Below are 17,752 nucleotides of genomic sequence, written 5' to 3' on the forward strand. Positions count from 1 at the left end.
AACTGCATAAGTATAATAGCCGGAACTGTGGAATATTAGTTACGCGACTTAATACTGATAAGAGTCGTTGAAAAATGTGACTAAGGTGAAAGAAAGGAGCCCGTCGAAAGACTCCACTGGGAACTTAAGATAACTTTTGGAAAGTACAATACTAGTCCCGGGAGAACTTCCGAGAAAGCAGATAAACGGTTTTAATAGAATGATCCCCGGGGTCAACGGAGCCCTGTTAAATTACAGGCCTAGTACGAGGATAAACCGAACGATAATAATGGCAAAGAAACGATGAATGAATTTTTAAACCTACTTCCCGTCGGCAATGGAGCACGTTTATCAGACAGTTAATTGTATGGCTCTTCTTCGAGCAATTTTTTACAATCGCCTACGCACATTTTCTTTTTGGATGTAGGCTCTCTGATATAATGTACACTGCTGTGCAACAGAAAGAAGCACCCGGCCATATTTAGTAGAAAATCGTTAAAAAATCAACTAAGAACACAGTAAGTAGTGAAAAAGGACTCCGCTGTTCAATTGAATAGTTCTGAGAATATTTGTTATTTCGGATTATCTAACACTTTAAATGCAATAAATCAATCATTGTAAAACACAATTTCTACATGGAGTTCGTCATTATTAGACTGCGGATCTTTATGCTAAATAAAAAACTGTTCGTATCGATTGCAGGACACAGGAGCCAAATAAAAATTGTATTCTTCTTTTAATTATCCTATTAAGCTGAAACTAATACATTGATGTTCTTAAATATTTTTAACACGTTCTCTGCTTCAAACTGTACGTGCCCATTTTTGTTATAAATGCATAAAATCCGCAGTCTTGTTATTATATCATATAATTATACTGGGTGCATCTCTCTTTTGCACAGTAGCGTATACATATGTCTTACCACGTCCTTTAATATTACAATACTGTGTTTTTAACATGTTCTTGCCACGTGTATCACCGATATTACATGTTGAACTTTCTACTCGGATCACGTGTGCTATACAGGGTGTCCCAGCTATACGTTACATAAGTAAGTAAACACTAACGTCTTAGTACGAGAGTAATGGTATTTTAGAGCTATTTAAATTGAAATATCTCCTGAACTACTAACTTTTCGACATACATAGGTTAGTACTTTTTTATAACGAATGTCCAGCTGCATCGATTGATGTATTAAAAAATACCTCATTCCATTTAAAAAAATGAAGGTGACCTTGAAATCTCGTAAAAAAATTATTTTTCCCATTTTACCATTCAACTTGGTCCTTCAGACATTTGACGTTGTTGAAATTCGTTGATGAAGTCAATAAAAATAGATGAAAATATATTATCAATTTTGTTATTGTATAAATAATCTTGTTGAAATATTCGAATGAAATTATCAATAAAATGTTACCACTGTTCAGGCCGCGCCATTTCCAATAGAATTTTGCTACGCAGCTGGAAACTCCCGCAAACGTTCCTCTAGTCTTCAAACAATCTCGAAATCCAGTTCTTGACACTATTTACCGTGATCGTAGGTATTTGTAATCGGTGTTCCGCTTAAACTTGAACTTACATCGATGTAGTTCACTTCGAAAATATGTCTTAATCGCATGTACCTGCACTTCAAAAGTTTCCGGAAGACCTGGCTCAGACGAGTAGACTGCTGATTCACTGTATTTCGAGTTTGGGACTTCTCGCGTCCACGACTCGCACATTTTCTCCGACCTTTTCGAACAAGTAAACTTTTCGCACAAATTTATCCTCAAAGCTTTCGCCGTATCTTTCTCTAACACACGTACATATCGAAATGGTCACGCGAACTGCGAAAAAGAAAGATCGGTCGATTCTTAATCCAACTCCGGTGCCAATTTTTTCGACGATAGAAATCAAACCAACCACACTGGGCGCCGAAAAAAGAAGGTTCGAGAAGAAGTATCAAAAGCTCTCATGATTTATTTAAACATATTTCAACGAATTGCAGCAATTTATTACGTCATTTGTAATGAAAGATTATTTGATGTTGTAGGATCGGATTTTTCCAAGATCCCTGTTTTATCACAGACACTATGTGAAACTGAAGCACTTCAATTTAACATGCACTATTTCATATATTGGATGATTGCAGAAGCTCATACTCAATTTACCTCGTGACCTTGTCTGAAAATAAACGTGCAACTTCTACGAAAAAAGGAAATCAGGTTGTAAAATGTTCGGAGACAATTGTCGAAAACAGAGTTACAGACTATATAATTGATTAATAAAACTGTTATTTATCCCAAATAGGGTACGAACTTTTGCAAACACATTATTAATACATTACATTTAGTAATACATTGTTGGCTAACGATTGAAGGCTGTTAAAGGATCTAGTAAAGAATCATTGGTCATGGACTTTAGAAGAAAAAAATGACGAAGATATTATATCTGATGTATTAACATATTATTAATATATTCAACGAAAAATATCCTGCATCGCTTCTGGGAAGCAGTAGTTAAATAAAAAAAAACTGTACACACTTGGACATCAGTCAATTATACATATAGGGGAAAATTATAACAAGACTTATTTTCTTGTGGTCAAACAATGGATTATATGTACTTACTCAGACTGCATTATCCTAACAACTAGTCGATTCACTCAAAGGAGCACGTCAAGATAAAATTGATTAACACATTACATTCTAATACCTCTACTACGCCTCGAAGTTACTGAAGCCACCCTCGCCACACTCTGCACTGGATTTCGAGGAATTTTTCGAACCACTCCAGTTTGGTTCTGACGAAAGGAACAACTCTTCTCGCCTGTGCAGGAATTATTAGATCCCTCTGTACAATCGTTCTCGGCTCGTCCACAGCTTCCCCTAGAAAGCGTTCATTCATTATCCGCATTGCACTTTGCTTATGGTGCCTAGCGGTTTGTCTTAGGATCTTGTCTGCCCTGCAGACATTTAACCATTTCCGTGACACTTGAGCAGCGCAAAGCAGAGACTTAGGCTCCAACTTGCGTAGAATCAACTGGGATACCTCCGGCGGGAGTTCAGAAATGAAATCCACCTTGGCAGGTTCCAGTAGTCCTAGCGCACGGAGGGAAGACCTGAAGAACTCCATGTTGCTGCTGTAGACTCAGGGTCTCGAATGATTCGCTCTTCCAAATTTGTGGTATATATACCCTTGGTCTTGCTCACGCTTCGTTACTTGTTCCCTATCAGTGACCCGACCAATCAGGATCGAGTCCGGATCAACTTATGTTTCTCTCATTATTATCTCAATAAATGACCGGTTCCAGATTTTTTATTTTACAATTATTCATATAATAAAAATACTTTCACAAGAAATGATTGTATAGATATCTTTAGTGGAGCACATATTACAATAGGAGCTGCACAAAGTCTAAATAAAATCAATCTTATCATTTTTATAAGGGAACATGTATCAGTTACTTTTAAGGCTCGTAAGGTTTAGTGTTAACTTGCGATTGGGGACTTGCATCAGAAATTAGTTTGTTGCAATTATTTGCTGCATGTACATCCCTGCGAAATGTTTTGTTACAAGGAAATATTGATTGATTCGCGGTACATTAATTACTTGTTGGATTTATAATAAGATCGTAGGTGATGATAAACAATGATGAAGTGCAGAATTAATACACGGGTACAACCGATGTATTATCGGTTTAATGATAACCGACCATTGCAGAACTGATATGTTTCTACGACCGGCAGAATTTACATAGGAAAGCATTAATAGTAGGATGTAACAATGTGACTAGCAACGATATAGGTTAATACCTCTTCCATGAATTGGTATAACTAAATTGCGGATGTTTATGCAAAATTCGTATTTTATAAGTCCGTTGTAAAAAAAAAAACAGATAAGGATGTACTTATTCCTCTTATAATTTTATTGAACTAATAATAAATATTTTCGAAGTCAATCGTAAGATAATAGAAAGAAAAAGTAAGAATGTACTTCTTCGTTTAATAATTTTGTTAAGTGTATACTAAAAATTTTCTTAAACAGTTGTAGAAGACACATAAGAGTGTACTTATTTCCTCGGTGATTTCATTAAGTAGAAAATAATATATCAATATTCTTAAATTCGTCTAATTTGTTCACAGTATTGTACTTCACCATTTTTGTCATAAATGCATAAAGTCCACAGTCTAGTTATAACAAATTGGTTCTCACAATTGTTCTGGACGCCAAGAGTGGTGCCATAACTGTCTTCCATCTCTGGAAGATCTCTAATTTGACAACAGTTGACAGGCAAAAGTGTGGAAAACGTTGTATCTGCATCGGGAATTGTAATGGTTTTCGCAGGAAATGTCAAGAGCGATTGTAGCATATTTATAATGATCATGCAATCGCATTGTAAAGCATTTTCACATATATTGTATAAGAATGAAATTATAAATATTATACAATATTAAACTGAATTCTGCAGAAATGCAGCGGTATGCATTTTCCATTCACGTATTCCAAATATCTGTTTTCCTGACATTTTACACATACTTTTAAAAAGCGGTATTCGCTTTAACAATACCTTTTCATATGTATTATAATTTTTATTTTAATATACCAACCATCAATGTTCGAATATTATTATGGAAATCAGATGGTTGTTTAATTTGAGTTTTCGAAATTTCAGTCGAGAAATTCCGGAAATCCAGATTGTATCAAGGTGCTATTTCCTTACGTAAAGTTATTACGAAAAAAGCTGAGTGTACTTTTTTGAAGCACTATAACTTCTGCCTGCGTGAGCAATGCAGTAAAGCGGACCTCCATCGCCGACAGGTTAACACGAGCAGGTTAGCTGCTACAGTCATACATTGTTGACGCCATTCTTTCTCCACAGTTACCGTAGCGGGCAAAAGTTTAAGACGACTATCTTTTCAGTAGATTATCGCATTTTATTAGAGATACTGAACGTTGAACCAAATGTTGATATGTACATATATTCGCACTCTATCTACTAACAACCTAACTAACAACCTAGACACTTTCAAACCATAAACAGTGTTTGGCAGAATGCGCATGAAATTTTATTTATAAAAAAGGTATTTATGTTAATATAAGTAAAGCGGCCCCTAAACGATTAATATTATCGTCAATATATTGTACAATAATATTCATCGAAATTTAAATATTATAAAAACCCTTTTGTTACACGAATTACCCGGCATTTTTATACGTTTCGGACTTTGTATTTTGCAACTGCAATGTTGAAAACTTCCATTTCCAACAGAATTGTTTCAAAAACGGAACACACACGATTGTTTACTTAAAGCCCCAATTTTTCCGGCATCAAATTTTTTTATAGATACCCTGTACGTTTCTGTGGGAAATTGGAAATCAAAAAGTCTATTCAAATGAATACGTATTCCTATGAACATATTCCACGTGTGTGTATCCATTGTTTGATACGTCGATTGTTTATTGAGTGAAAGCTTTGTATTGTTTTCGTAGTGAGTATAATAATTTGAAACTAGGTATCTACGTTCATTAACTAATATTCAAAGAGTATACTAAAATTTGTTGAGCAGTAGTAATGATCCTCATCAAAATTAATAATAAGAGAATTCCGACTGTTGCAGTTATCTAACGAAAAAAAAAATGCAGAATCTTTCTACAAAAACGCAAAACAAATTTTCAAAACAGAAAATACCTGTTTATTTCAACTCTGGTTAAAACAGTAATTACTAAACTAATTAATACTGATACACTGTAGTAATTACCATCGAATACGACTAATACTAAGAACTACTGCCATAGAACTGGATGTATTACCCAAAAGTGAAGACTTGTGAGCCTGGGAAAGGTCAGCAAAGGGACGCACGTACTATTCAATCGTGTTTACTATTTGCGTGGATCACGATTTCGCGCATGAATCGCAGCATCTGGTGTATTCTAGACGTGGATCACTAATCTAGTGAAGCACGCGAATCCTTGGTAATTAAATTTCGATTATACAAACATAGCCGGCATACGAACGGGTGCGACGCGGGCTTACATCCATGTGACACTGTGCTTTCAGAGGAATCATCGGGCTGCATATATTTATGAATATTCAGTCGCTGCGCCGCGCTGTTGCGATGTACGCAGTCAATCGATAGTTGGAACAGGCTCGGACTGCCGGCCGTGCGGATTTCAATCCGACGCGGCCACGCAAATATTTATCAGAACTGCGTAGTAAAATAAATTCCGGCTCCGGCTCACATGTGTCACTAGCTCCCGGGCTGCTATAAATTCCTAACTCTCGTCGTCGTCGAAGTATCAACCATTCACGGTGCTCGGGTTAACGACACGCACACAAAGAATTGTTCGGACGGCAAACTGTCGTTTAAAATATTCTTTGGATCGCGACGGGACCGCTCGCTTTCGTGAATGATCGCATTCGCTCGATGGATCGGTAGATGCTTTATCAGTAAATTCTTCTCTTTTACTACAGAGAAAAATTTTTCTTTTTAATTATAGTGACGGATCAGAATAATGCTACATGGAATTGACTGTTTAATAACACTTTGGTCACCCGCTGTAAATTAGGGACTTAACCCTTTGCACTCGGAGCTATTTTAACTGGAAAATTCAACATTTATTCCGACCTGGAATGTTTTTATTCTGAATGGCTTTTTTAAATTTGGTGGATTTGGAATTAATATAATACCTCATACAATACTTAAATGTTTAATAATTGATTAGATAGCAACATATCTAATAATGTAAACAATATTATTAATAATTAATAATGTTTAGTGACGCCTTAGAGTCACCACTCGAGTGCTAAGGGTTAATACCGGTAAAATAAACATACCGGTATTATGCCAAGAGGCTGTACCGAAACCGAAATAATACCGAAATGGATGAGAACCGAAATTGTTAAAATACCGGTTTCGGTATACCCGATATTCTACCGAAACAGTAATAAATACAAATAAAAAGGAACTGCGTGCCACTTAGCTCAGAACCATCAGGAAGCACAGTCACTTAAATTAGTTAAGTGTACACAATAGAAATACGATTCGTCGTAAAAGCCTCCATGCGAAAGGACAAGCGCGAGTCCGAATTCAGGTAAACTATCCCCCGAAGACGCGACAAACCTACCGCGGCCGTCATGAAACATTAAGCCAAAGACCTTCCAGATGTACATACCTCCAATTTATAAGTGATATTTAAACATATTTAATTATTATATTTGATAAATATATATTATTAACAAAAATTGCTAAATTTGTAACAATTTCAATATTTATTAATAAGACATGCGACTCGTGAAATACTTCGTTTATGATCGTGGAGCAGTTAATGTATCTTATATGTTAAACAACAGCATCATTGCTGCTGTAAATGTATAAAATTCTTCTTCTATAAATGTCTATAAATGCAGCTAGCACAATTAGTTACTAGGATTTAGGAGAATAGATGTCATAAAAATGACAAGAATCATTTTATTTAGATTTTGTGCAGCTCCAATTGTAATATGTGCTGCACCAAAGATATCTATACAATCATTTCTTATGAAATTATGAATAATCGTAAAATAAAAACTCTGGAATCGGTCATTTTGTCCGTTGATGGTTTAGTGGTAAAAATAAGTCGAAACAATTTCGAGAAAACCGTGTTTGAAAATGCAGCGAATACGCTCGCTATTAGATTGGAATCGCCTGACGCGTCTGGCCATGACCAACCAATTCTACTTCCTGCATATACCATAGCGCGTGAAACTGACGGATCTTTAAACTTGATTTTCTCGAAAACAAGGCGTCAAACTGAAAAATGTTATTCCTTTTTTTCAATCAACTTGTATGTTCAATCAACTTGTATAAATATTCTGTATAAACGTATTCACAATGCGTACTTCTACATTTTTATGGCGGGTACCTAAGTATTTTAAACACTTTCAGACCCAGAGTATTGAAATCGTCAGTCAATTAATTTCTAACGATGAAATTGAATGAATAAAATGGTACATTATAAATAACAAAAAGACTACGAGGAACACCTTCGAAAATTTCTTTAAAAAATTTATAAATACAGCGTAAAAAAAATAAATTATAAATTTATAAATAGATCTATGTATGCAACCCCTGTTTCATAGCAGTGAAAAAGGCCCGTCCTCTGAAGGTTAAATATCTTGTATAACGCGAAGCACAACGTAAATCGCCTGTCCGGCGAAATGCGACTGGTTTCACGTTCATGTAAAAATACGAGATATTCGCAAGATACAAATTGTGCTGCCTTGTTTTTCGACGGATTAATTGCAACGAGTTGACGTAATACGCGGACAGAACTAGAGTTGCCGTTACAGCTGAACCCAAATCTGCGGATTTGCAAAATTCATATCTTTCGCTAGCAACGTTCGAAGTTCTATTCGCGCCCCGCAGCCCCGTAATAGAAATCAACCATCGTTATTTGGGTTTTCATACATTTAATCCGGGGTCTTGTTGCATTTCCATGAATTTGAATGTTCCGGAAATATTTTCGTTATCTTTCCACCGAAAAATTGTCAACCCTTGACACATGATCGACGTTGAATGCATCAAACTGCCAGTTTTAGTGTGAATTGCAAAATACATTTTTATGAAACGTGTGAAAATTCGTAGGAATACTTGTACACTGTTCTTTTTGAAATATGACGTGGCAATGTAGATAATATAAATGCACAACGAATTTAGCAAGTATATGTTTAATATCATATAATAGAATGAATGAGAGTAAATTTTGATAAAGAAGAAACTTGAATAAATCTTTGTAAATTACAGTAAATCAAAGTAAGTGAAAATTACATTAAAACTATAGAAATGATTATTTATCAAGTTACAAGAAGTAGTAATAATCTATACATCAGAGTAAAATAAGTATAAAGATCGCCAATTACTCACACAAGTGGTTAATGCGATGCTAAAAAATTAATTAAAAAACACTGTCCTCACTTGGACACCAGTCAAATTATATAGGGGAACATTATAACAAGATTATATGTGCTTACTTAGGTTACATTATCCTAACTAAGTAATTGAACACGTCAAAATAAAATTTACTAACGCATTGTCGGCTCACCATTGAAATCGATATTGCTGTTAAAAGATCTATTAAGGAATCATTGGTCATGGACTTTAGAAAATTACGGATATATTATATATTCAACGAAAAATATTCTGCATCGCTTGTGGGAAGCGGTAGTGAAATATAAAGTAGTGAAATGCATTCCCGTGCTCGATTAGCTACATATGTATAATAAAACAAACAGTAAACTCCCGTAACATTTGAAGTAATAAAATAATTTGTTTCTGGATAAATTATTACATTGAAATATTATGTTTATCACTAAATAAACGTCCAGCTGTAATATCGCTGTACAAGTTAAACATTAAACGGATGAGGATGAAGCAAGCTCGTAATTGTTCACCATTCTGCATTCATAAAATACTGGCACTATTATAATTATGAGCACATCATATGTGATTCTCATAATTAGACTGGGAATCTACAGGGTGTTCGCGATAATTTGTACCAGCGTTTTTTTCGTAGACAATAAACACGAGAAAAAAAAGCCGAAGAGGAGGAAGTTGTAGTATATTTTACTAGCATTATGATATCGTATTTGCCCTTATATGACCCTGAAGACCATTATATATTACCTGATTGAACTTTCATTTGACGTAAAAAAATATGTAGCATTTCATTTATAGAAATGAAGGTCACCTTAGTTTCTAGAAAAATATTAAAAACAAAAAAAAATGGAGATACGCTATCATATTGCTAGTAAAATATGCTACAACTTCCTCTCCTTCGGTTTTCTTCTAATGTGTACCGTTTACAAAAAAAACGCGGCTACAAATTACCAATAGACAGTTGGCGCGCCGGGAAGACGGAGCCGACTCGCGTCTAGGTTGCGCTCCGATTGTCCATGTTTTTCGTTAATAACTCCTAAACAAAGCCGCCATATTGCAAAGGAAAATGTCGCTTCGAATGGTCTCAGGAACTTCCCATTTCCGGGAGGGGCAGGAATTTTGGGACACCCTGTATACAATATAAACATTTGCAAGAAGCAGGAGCAGTATAGAAATGTACTTCTTTTTTACTGTTTTATATTACACCTATACTTATTTTTGCAATAAGAGTATAAAACCTGTAGTCTATATATGTATATACTTATCATCTACAGTACGGTAAGCAAGCACGTAGCAATAAAATTACTTATCATAGTGTACTCTCATTTGTTTACTACATATCACTGTTATGGAGCTTCCCTTACCCCAAATCCAGTTTGGTAGATTTCGGGAAATTGTCCGAAACACAGTCTGCTTCGAACCTCATATGAAGCGCAACTTTTCGCACCTGCGCGGAGCTCAGCAGTTTCCACTATATTCTGACCACATGGAACTTGACCGGAGGTGAAACTCCTCTCCGTAAGTTGTCTTCTACGTTTGTGGCTTCAGAACTCCCGATATCGCGAGCACATGCGAACGGAACATGTGTACTATGAGTGTGTTACTGCACAAATTCCATAATGTTTACGCAGATACGAATACAGAAATTCTTTCAATTGTATTATGAAGATATTTAATCACTTGTATATCATAACTAGAGACAGCGGATCTTTATGCAAAATAAAGATTCTATGATATAAGGAAAAACGCCGCATATCAAAACTACAACTTCAAATGTATGATCCGAATGGGCACGGAAACGAAATCACTTGGTACAGCGACGAATGTCCTTTTAAATTTCGTTTGTCTCCAGGCACGCACACGATTACGTTCGGTCTCATCAACATGGCCAGGTGGACTGTAATACAGTAAAGTCGCTTTTACAACAGCCTGTGTTCTGCACGGACAGTGATCGCATACCGACATTATTTTTTTATGACTGCGTCTACCGCGCCGAGAGTTCAAAAGAAAGCCGAACGTAAAGAAGGACAGCATGAAATACGGATCGCGTGGCCGAAGCGTATCGGTGTGAACCACTACTAATAGTACTAAACGAATGTACAAAAACTTTTATTTTTCATTATTCCTTTATGAGACTTTCACCAACTTATTTCTGGCATTTTTCTGACTCAAACAACCCCAAACAACAAGATTTATGCATATCCCTTACTACACAGAACATATTAACATAATTAAAAAGCTTGCGAATGCAAGCATGTTAAAATAAAATATTATCCGACACTCTAATACATATCAAAATTAAGAAGCTTACTACTGCAAGCATGTCAAAATAAAATATTTGTTACCCTACATTCTAATACATTTGCTACGTCCTATTGCTACACGCTTCACCCCATTCTCATTGTCAAAAGGATGTGAAAGACGCCGAGGAATTTGTTGGAATACCACCTTGCCTTTGGTCCTCGTATAAGGTGCAATTCTTTGCACCTGCGCGGGATTAGGTAGATTCTTTCGCGCTGTCACTTTCGGCTCCTCAATACCTAGGAAACGTTCTTTCATTTTCTTCTCCATGCGATCTTTGTAATCCCTTGCGGTTCTTCTCAGACCCGGATCGGTTCGGCAGACACTCAGCCACTTCTGTGACACTAGAGCAGAGCGGAGAAGAGATTTGGAATCCAACTTGCGTAGAATCAGCTGCGACACCTCTGGCGGAAGTTCAGAAATGAAATCCACCTTTGCAGGTTCCAGTAGTCCAATCACGCGAAGGAAAGACTTGAAAAACTCCATGTTGCCGCTGCAGCGTCAGGATCTCGAATGATCTACTGTTCCAAATTTTGGGTTTATATACCCTTGGTCACGGTTGATCGCCTGTTCCGGTTCAGTGACCCGACCAATCAGGATCGAGCTCGGATGAATTTATGTTTGTCATTGTTATGTTAACTTGGTGTTGAGTGCACGCATCAGCAAATAAATCGTTGAATTTGTTTGCCGTATATCAAACTCTAGGGAAATGTTTCTGTTTGGAATACGTTATGAAAATGTTTCATTTTGGAATACGCCATGAAATATGTAGATAACATAAATTTACATCTTAACATGTTTTCTCTCAATGACATAGGGAGTGGTATAGGTATGATGTTTAACCTACCGTCGGTCGCAGCGGTTCTAGGAGATACATCAATCACTATTTTGTGCAGTGTGATACATCCTTAAGCGGCGCGAACCCCCACCCACTAGTAGCTTCATGTAAATGCTGTAATGTTGATTAATTTTACATTTCAGAGACTCATCGTATTAACCCTCATACGCTCCTCAAGAATAGTTGCATAAAACAGACTAGGATAATAATTCACCCATGTTCGCTCAACACGTGAAACCAACAAATCATGTTCCATTTGAAACGTCACATTTAAAGAAATACATCTCACAACATAGACATAAACGGGTCAATGATTTTGCAGTATGTTAAAATAGTAAATGGGTGAATTTTTACCCTGAGGATCGTATAAGGGTTAATATATTGTAAGTAATATATTGTAATAAAAAAACATAGTAAGGCGATTGTTATGGTAAGGAGCACAACTGATTCCACATACTTTAAATCAGAACAAATTTTTTATGAATGGACCAAACGACTTCAATTTCTCTGTATGGCTAGAAGAATTAGTTTAGTAAATGATGTGTAAAAAATATGTTTAAAAAAATGCATTTGGACGGAATTGTGAGAAACAATAGTAAAAATTGATTTTTACAACTTTTTTCTTTTATTGAAGTCGTTTGGTCCATTCATATAAAAGTTATTCTGATTTCAAGTGTGTGTAGTAAAGTGTGTAGATCATCGTCTCGATTAAAGTTTATGTTGATAATTCATTACCTTTACCACTAAACACTATAATGCGATCCGTTATAACGAGACATGATCAACTGCACGCGTACCCGGCGGAAATTTAAAGTCGATTTTCTCGAAAACAAAGCCTCGCATGAAAAAATTTGATTCTATGTTTTCGACTTATTTTTTCATGTAGTATCAACCCCTTTTTTCGCTTGTACCACCAGTTAGGAAACACCCTGTATAATAAAATGAGTTTATGATCGGTTATCTAGTGTGTAAGGCACCAACTTTGGTATTATGTATTTCATATTTCTCCGATACATCATTTTTGTTCAATTCAAATGTTCTCAGTAAAAACAAATTTACATGCTTCTCCAAGCGTTTTCACGTTGCACATAGAAATATACATATCTGCAGTGTATTCATAACGTTTAACACAATTCTTTGTCGATCCGGCGTTCCCATTATGGATCCATCGTTTATAAACATTTAACGCATACAATATTTTATTAAACGCAATGCATCTCTTCAGTGAAATATGGAAAACATTTAATAAAGGAGAATCATAAATTCTCGGAATATTACGACATGCTTTATGATTGTAATTAACAACTTTCTGCACAAAGAAATGTTATTCCTTCTTTTCGACTTGTTTTTGGAGAACCACCGCATGCTGCTTATACTACAGTTTCATCTAATGGTTAAATCTCGTTATTTGCATTACGGAATCTGCGTTATTGTTGCGTCTCTCTGTAGATACATCTCTAGATGATACTGTAGCATCATTTATTTCACGTTCTTTCTTTAAACTTTAAGGCATTTCCACAGTAGAAACATGTCTCCGAAGGGAGGCACAGATTGTAACTCTGTACCGCGACGTGTATCGGATCTTGCTTTCATAGAGATACGGGGTTGGCCAATATCGCGACAGGATATGGTAGTTTGGTAGGTATGGCGCAGTTTAAACTTACCCATTAGTGGCTACTAGCCGGCAATGTGTTTCTAAGCAAACCGTAACGACGCGATCCCCGAGTAGTACAGTTTGCAGGAAACAGTCGTTCACCTTAACACATTTCCTGCCACTCTACCATCGAACAAAATCGCCCCCGACACAAGTCCGCAAGAACTTTCTTCGTCAATTATACCGCCTAGTTGCACTTCAAATTGTCCTGACACACGACACTCAAGATTTACAAGCCATGACCTGTAGCTCACGTTATTATATTCAGACAGGATTTCTGTCATAAAGCAAACATTTAATAACGTGAACGTATTGAGCTTTATTAAATGAGCTGAATCTATTGAGCTTTATTAAGTCAGCTTATTGGATTGAGCTTCATTAAGTCACCTAAATATATTGAGCTTAATAAGTGAGCTAAATCTATGAGGTTTATTAAGTCAGCTTATTGGATTAAGGTTTGTTAAGTCAGCTGTATTGAGCTGCACTGATCACTGTACCTAATTTGAACCGAAATCGATTGGACCAAAGATTTAATTGAGAGAAAACGTCCATCTATAATTTTGGTATACAGGATATTCTACTAATTTTGACCAAATGTTTTCTGTACTTTTGATGACTCAAAAATAAGTTGTACGTGTGTAGTTTTTCCGGAAAAATTTGTAAAAAAAAGTGTGGCTATTAAAATTCTTTAACGTGTACACGTTCAAAATGTGATCGTCCTGTGTAAGTAGTAACCAGTAATTGAAAGATAATATACATTTTTAACGTTCCTGTGTAACACATTTGTAGAATTAAAATTATTAAGGAATACGGTAAAACATTTCACCCAATTTTGAATACGAAACTGTATGATTCGATCAGCTTTGTAGCATAACTCCGATTACTTGTACACAATTTTCAATAAATTTTGGTAGATTTTCATTGAAAATCACATATGGAGTCTACTTGAATTCCTGTGTGGCAAACTGTTCAGACATATTGGAACCAATTAAAATATTTGATCGCGCTGATAAATAATTGGTTGAAATCGGTACCAGAGATATATCGAAATGGAAAAACCTTTGCACCACAAATATTGAAAATTGTTACATAAAGTTACGATTTCATCAAAGGAATACATTTACCTGCGAATCCTCATGGGAAATATCAGCCCGAGCCATATTCCGCGAATTTCACGTTTATTTCTGAAAGACTCTAATCTTCGTCTTCCTGTTCCTTTTGACTCGGTTAACGTAATTTTCCTGTATTAAATTCCAGTCCTCATATGACCATTAAGAGTCTCAGGGTGGCTCTCGCTTTGCAGAGAAATCGTCTTTTTTCCGCGGGTAACTGCAGCAAACGACTTTCCCGGAAACAGTTGGACTCGGTCCGTTTTACTAACAGATTCAATTAAGATATCCGCTCCCTTCGGCAGCATTCAAACGAGAAACGCTTCTGTCGCAGACAGGGGAACGCGATTTGAAGCTGCAACATGACAATTTCAACGTAACCGAGCTTCCTCGGGAAGAAGCACGGTACTTAGAGATTAGCATCATCGACGTTCCCCGTTTTCAGCGTTCGCGAATTCTCTTCGGCGCCTAATAACACCTTGTTATAGTTCGGTTTCCGTTATCGAGAATATCCATTAGATCCGCTAAAGTATTTAAATGATGAATTCATTAGGACCGAGGGAAAAGTGCGGACCAAACAGATGCAGCTCTAATGCAATCGACTGGCACGTCGAACACAGTGGAATATTTCATTCAACAAACTCTATCGTTTCCTAGGATTAATATTAATTTATTATTAGGTATTTACGCTTTCATCGGGAAGACAAGTTTTGTTAGTGGACTCTTAATTACCTCACTGTGTCATTATAAGATTTGATGCATTAGTTATACAAATGAGTGGGCGGAATTTATTTTTAACTAATTGAAATTGTTAAAGAAAGTTTTTATTCTGCAGAAAGATTCGCTGTCTAGCTATCACCGTTCTGCGGATAATCGTATATTATAAATTTGATAGATTTGCATATGATCTGCATTTTAAATTGTACAATAATTTAAACATTCGATACATGCACATGCACTATAGCTTTTTGTAATCTTCTAAAGATGGTAAGAAAAATTTTATTCAACATTCAAATGTTTATGTTTGAAATAGCACATTACTTTTTTTTTCTATTTCTTTAATTTGTAAGAGTTCAGTGTTGAACATATTTAGAAGTAAAATATACAGAAGAATTGAAACGTTAATTACTTTAAAATATTTCTAGATATTTTATATTTAGCTAGTTAATTAAAATAAAGCACAGTAACATGTCAACACTGAGAAGGCTACTTTTAGCATAAAAAATAGTGTATAGTAAAAATATATTGAAGTTTTCAAAATATTAATGCAGCCTGGAGAATCATTTGTAAGTTTAAAAAGTAAAGTTAAAATTGTTCAATAGCAAATCTGGATGCATACAGTTCAATGTTACAAAGTTCCAAGTACTTAGTTTACAGTTTTACTTGTTCAAATACAAAGACCCGAAGAGTGTTATGTCACTGAAAGTTATAAAGCGTTTTGTGGTTAGAGTTCACAGAGTTTTGTAGTAAATTCTTAAGCCTGCTCCTACTCCCACTAGTAAGTCACTGATTTGGGGTGCATCCCCAATTCGCGCAACGCCCACTGACCCCATAACTTCGTTTCTTCACATAGGTCACGCAGTACGCCGCACAAAGAGCCTTTGTTAAGGAATCTTTTCCCGTAAACTAGCATCGCCTTTCCACTATCAACGCGCCTAGAGTTTGTTTTTTCCCTATACCAATAAACTTCTAACTCAAATTCTTTCACCCTCGAATGACGAATTGTGTTGGGTCCATTTTCAACGCAGAATTATAACATTTTTAATTGCCTAAATAGTAGCCAAATCGCACTATGCGCTTTGTTAACTCTTTGCACTCGGAGCTATTTAAACTCTAAGTTGAACATTTCTTCCGACCTAGAATAACTCCATTCTATACCTATTAATTTTTTTCTTTGTATGAATATGAAATTGATATAATACGCCATACAATACTTAAATGTGTAGTAATCGATTAGATACCAACATATTTAATAATGTAAACAATATTTTGAATAATAGTACAGCAATTTTTAGTGGTAACTCTGACAAGGGAAAGACCCCAAGTATCCGACTTCGATTTTAACAATTTTTTGTAAGATGATAATTATGTATGCAAAATATTAGGTGTAGTTACTCAATAGTTTTAAAGATATAAACAATTAAAGTTTTATACCTGTGAATCACGCAACCTGCTAACACGGCATGAAACTTTAATTGTTTATATTTTTAAAACTATTGAGTAACTTGCATTAGGGATTATACATATACCAATTAGGGATCCATATACCATCATCTCACAAAAAATTATCAAACTCGAAGTCGGACACTTGGGGTCCTTCCCTTGTGAGTCACCAGACGAGTGCTAAGGGTTAAAGCCAATAAGAAGGTCAAATTTGATCTGAAAGAAGTGTATCCAAAAATACATAGGGTGATTTTTCTTCCTAGCACTAAATGAAGTAAACTAGTAACTAGAAACTGGCTGCTATAATGATTCGAAGAACAGTCTCTCTCAAAAAAATAATAAAAAGTATGTCTCTAACCTTGTCACAGTCTCTCGAAAACGGCAGACTCGATTGTTCCAAGCGCAGGTGCGAGAGAACATCGTGCGTCTCCGCACAAAGCGATTCTCACGGATCCATCCACAGAACCGTAGCATCCTGACGACAAAGTGAAAGCGCATTTCGTGCGTCCGGCGGAGCATCTTCTTGCACACACATGCGGAAAACAAAGAGATCGCTACAGCCGGACGATACTTGCGTCGAAGGCAGACATTGCCGACCGATTGTCTCGACGACGCCCGGAGACTATAGATTCAATTAAGATAGCTTCTACGAGAGGGTCGTGAGGATTACGATACCGATCACGCGTTCAGTGGAGAAAAATTTCTGCGAGGAGAGAAGTAGGTATGGTGTCAGGCTGTGACACGCGTGAAGCACCTACAGTTTCATTCTCAGTTTCAATTTTTTATAAATGCACCAAACAACTTCAGCCAA

General features: G+C 36.0%; 1 protein-coding gene across 1 annotated transcript in view; it reads left to right on the forward strand.

Annotated features, from left to right (window-relative positions):
• LOC143208146 (alkaline phosphatase) overlaps positions 1–17,752 on the forward strand; it is a 491,340-nt gene that overhangs the window by 62,404 nt on the left and 411,184 nt on the right. The window lies entirely within an intron of this gene.

Source organism: Lasioglossum baleicum, chromosome 4 (assembly GCF_051020765.1).
Source record: "Lasioglossum baleicum chromosome 4, iyLasBale1, whole genome shotgun sequence".
Classification (NCBI taxonomy): Eukaryota; Metazoa; Arthropoda; class Insecta; order Hymenoptera; family Halictidae; genus Lasioglossum; species Lasioglossum baleicum.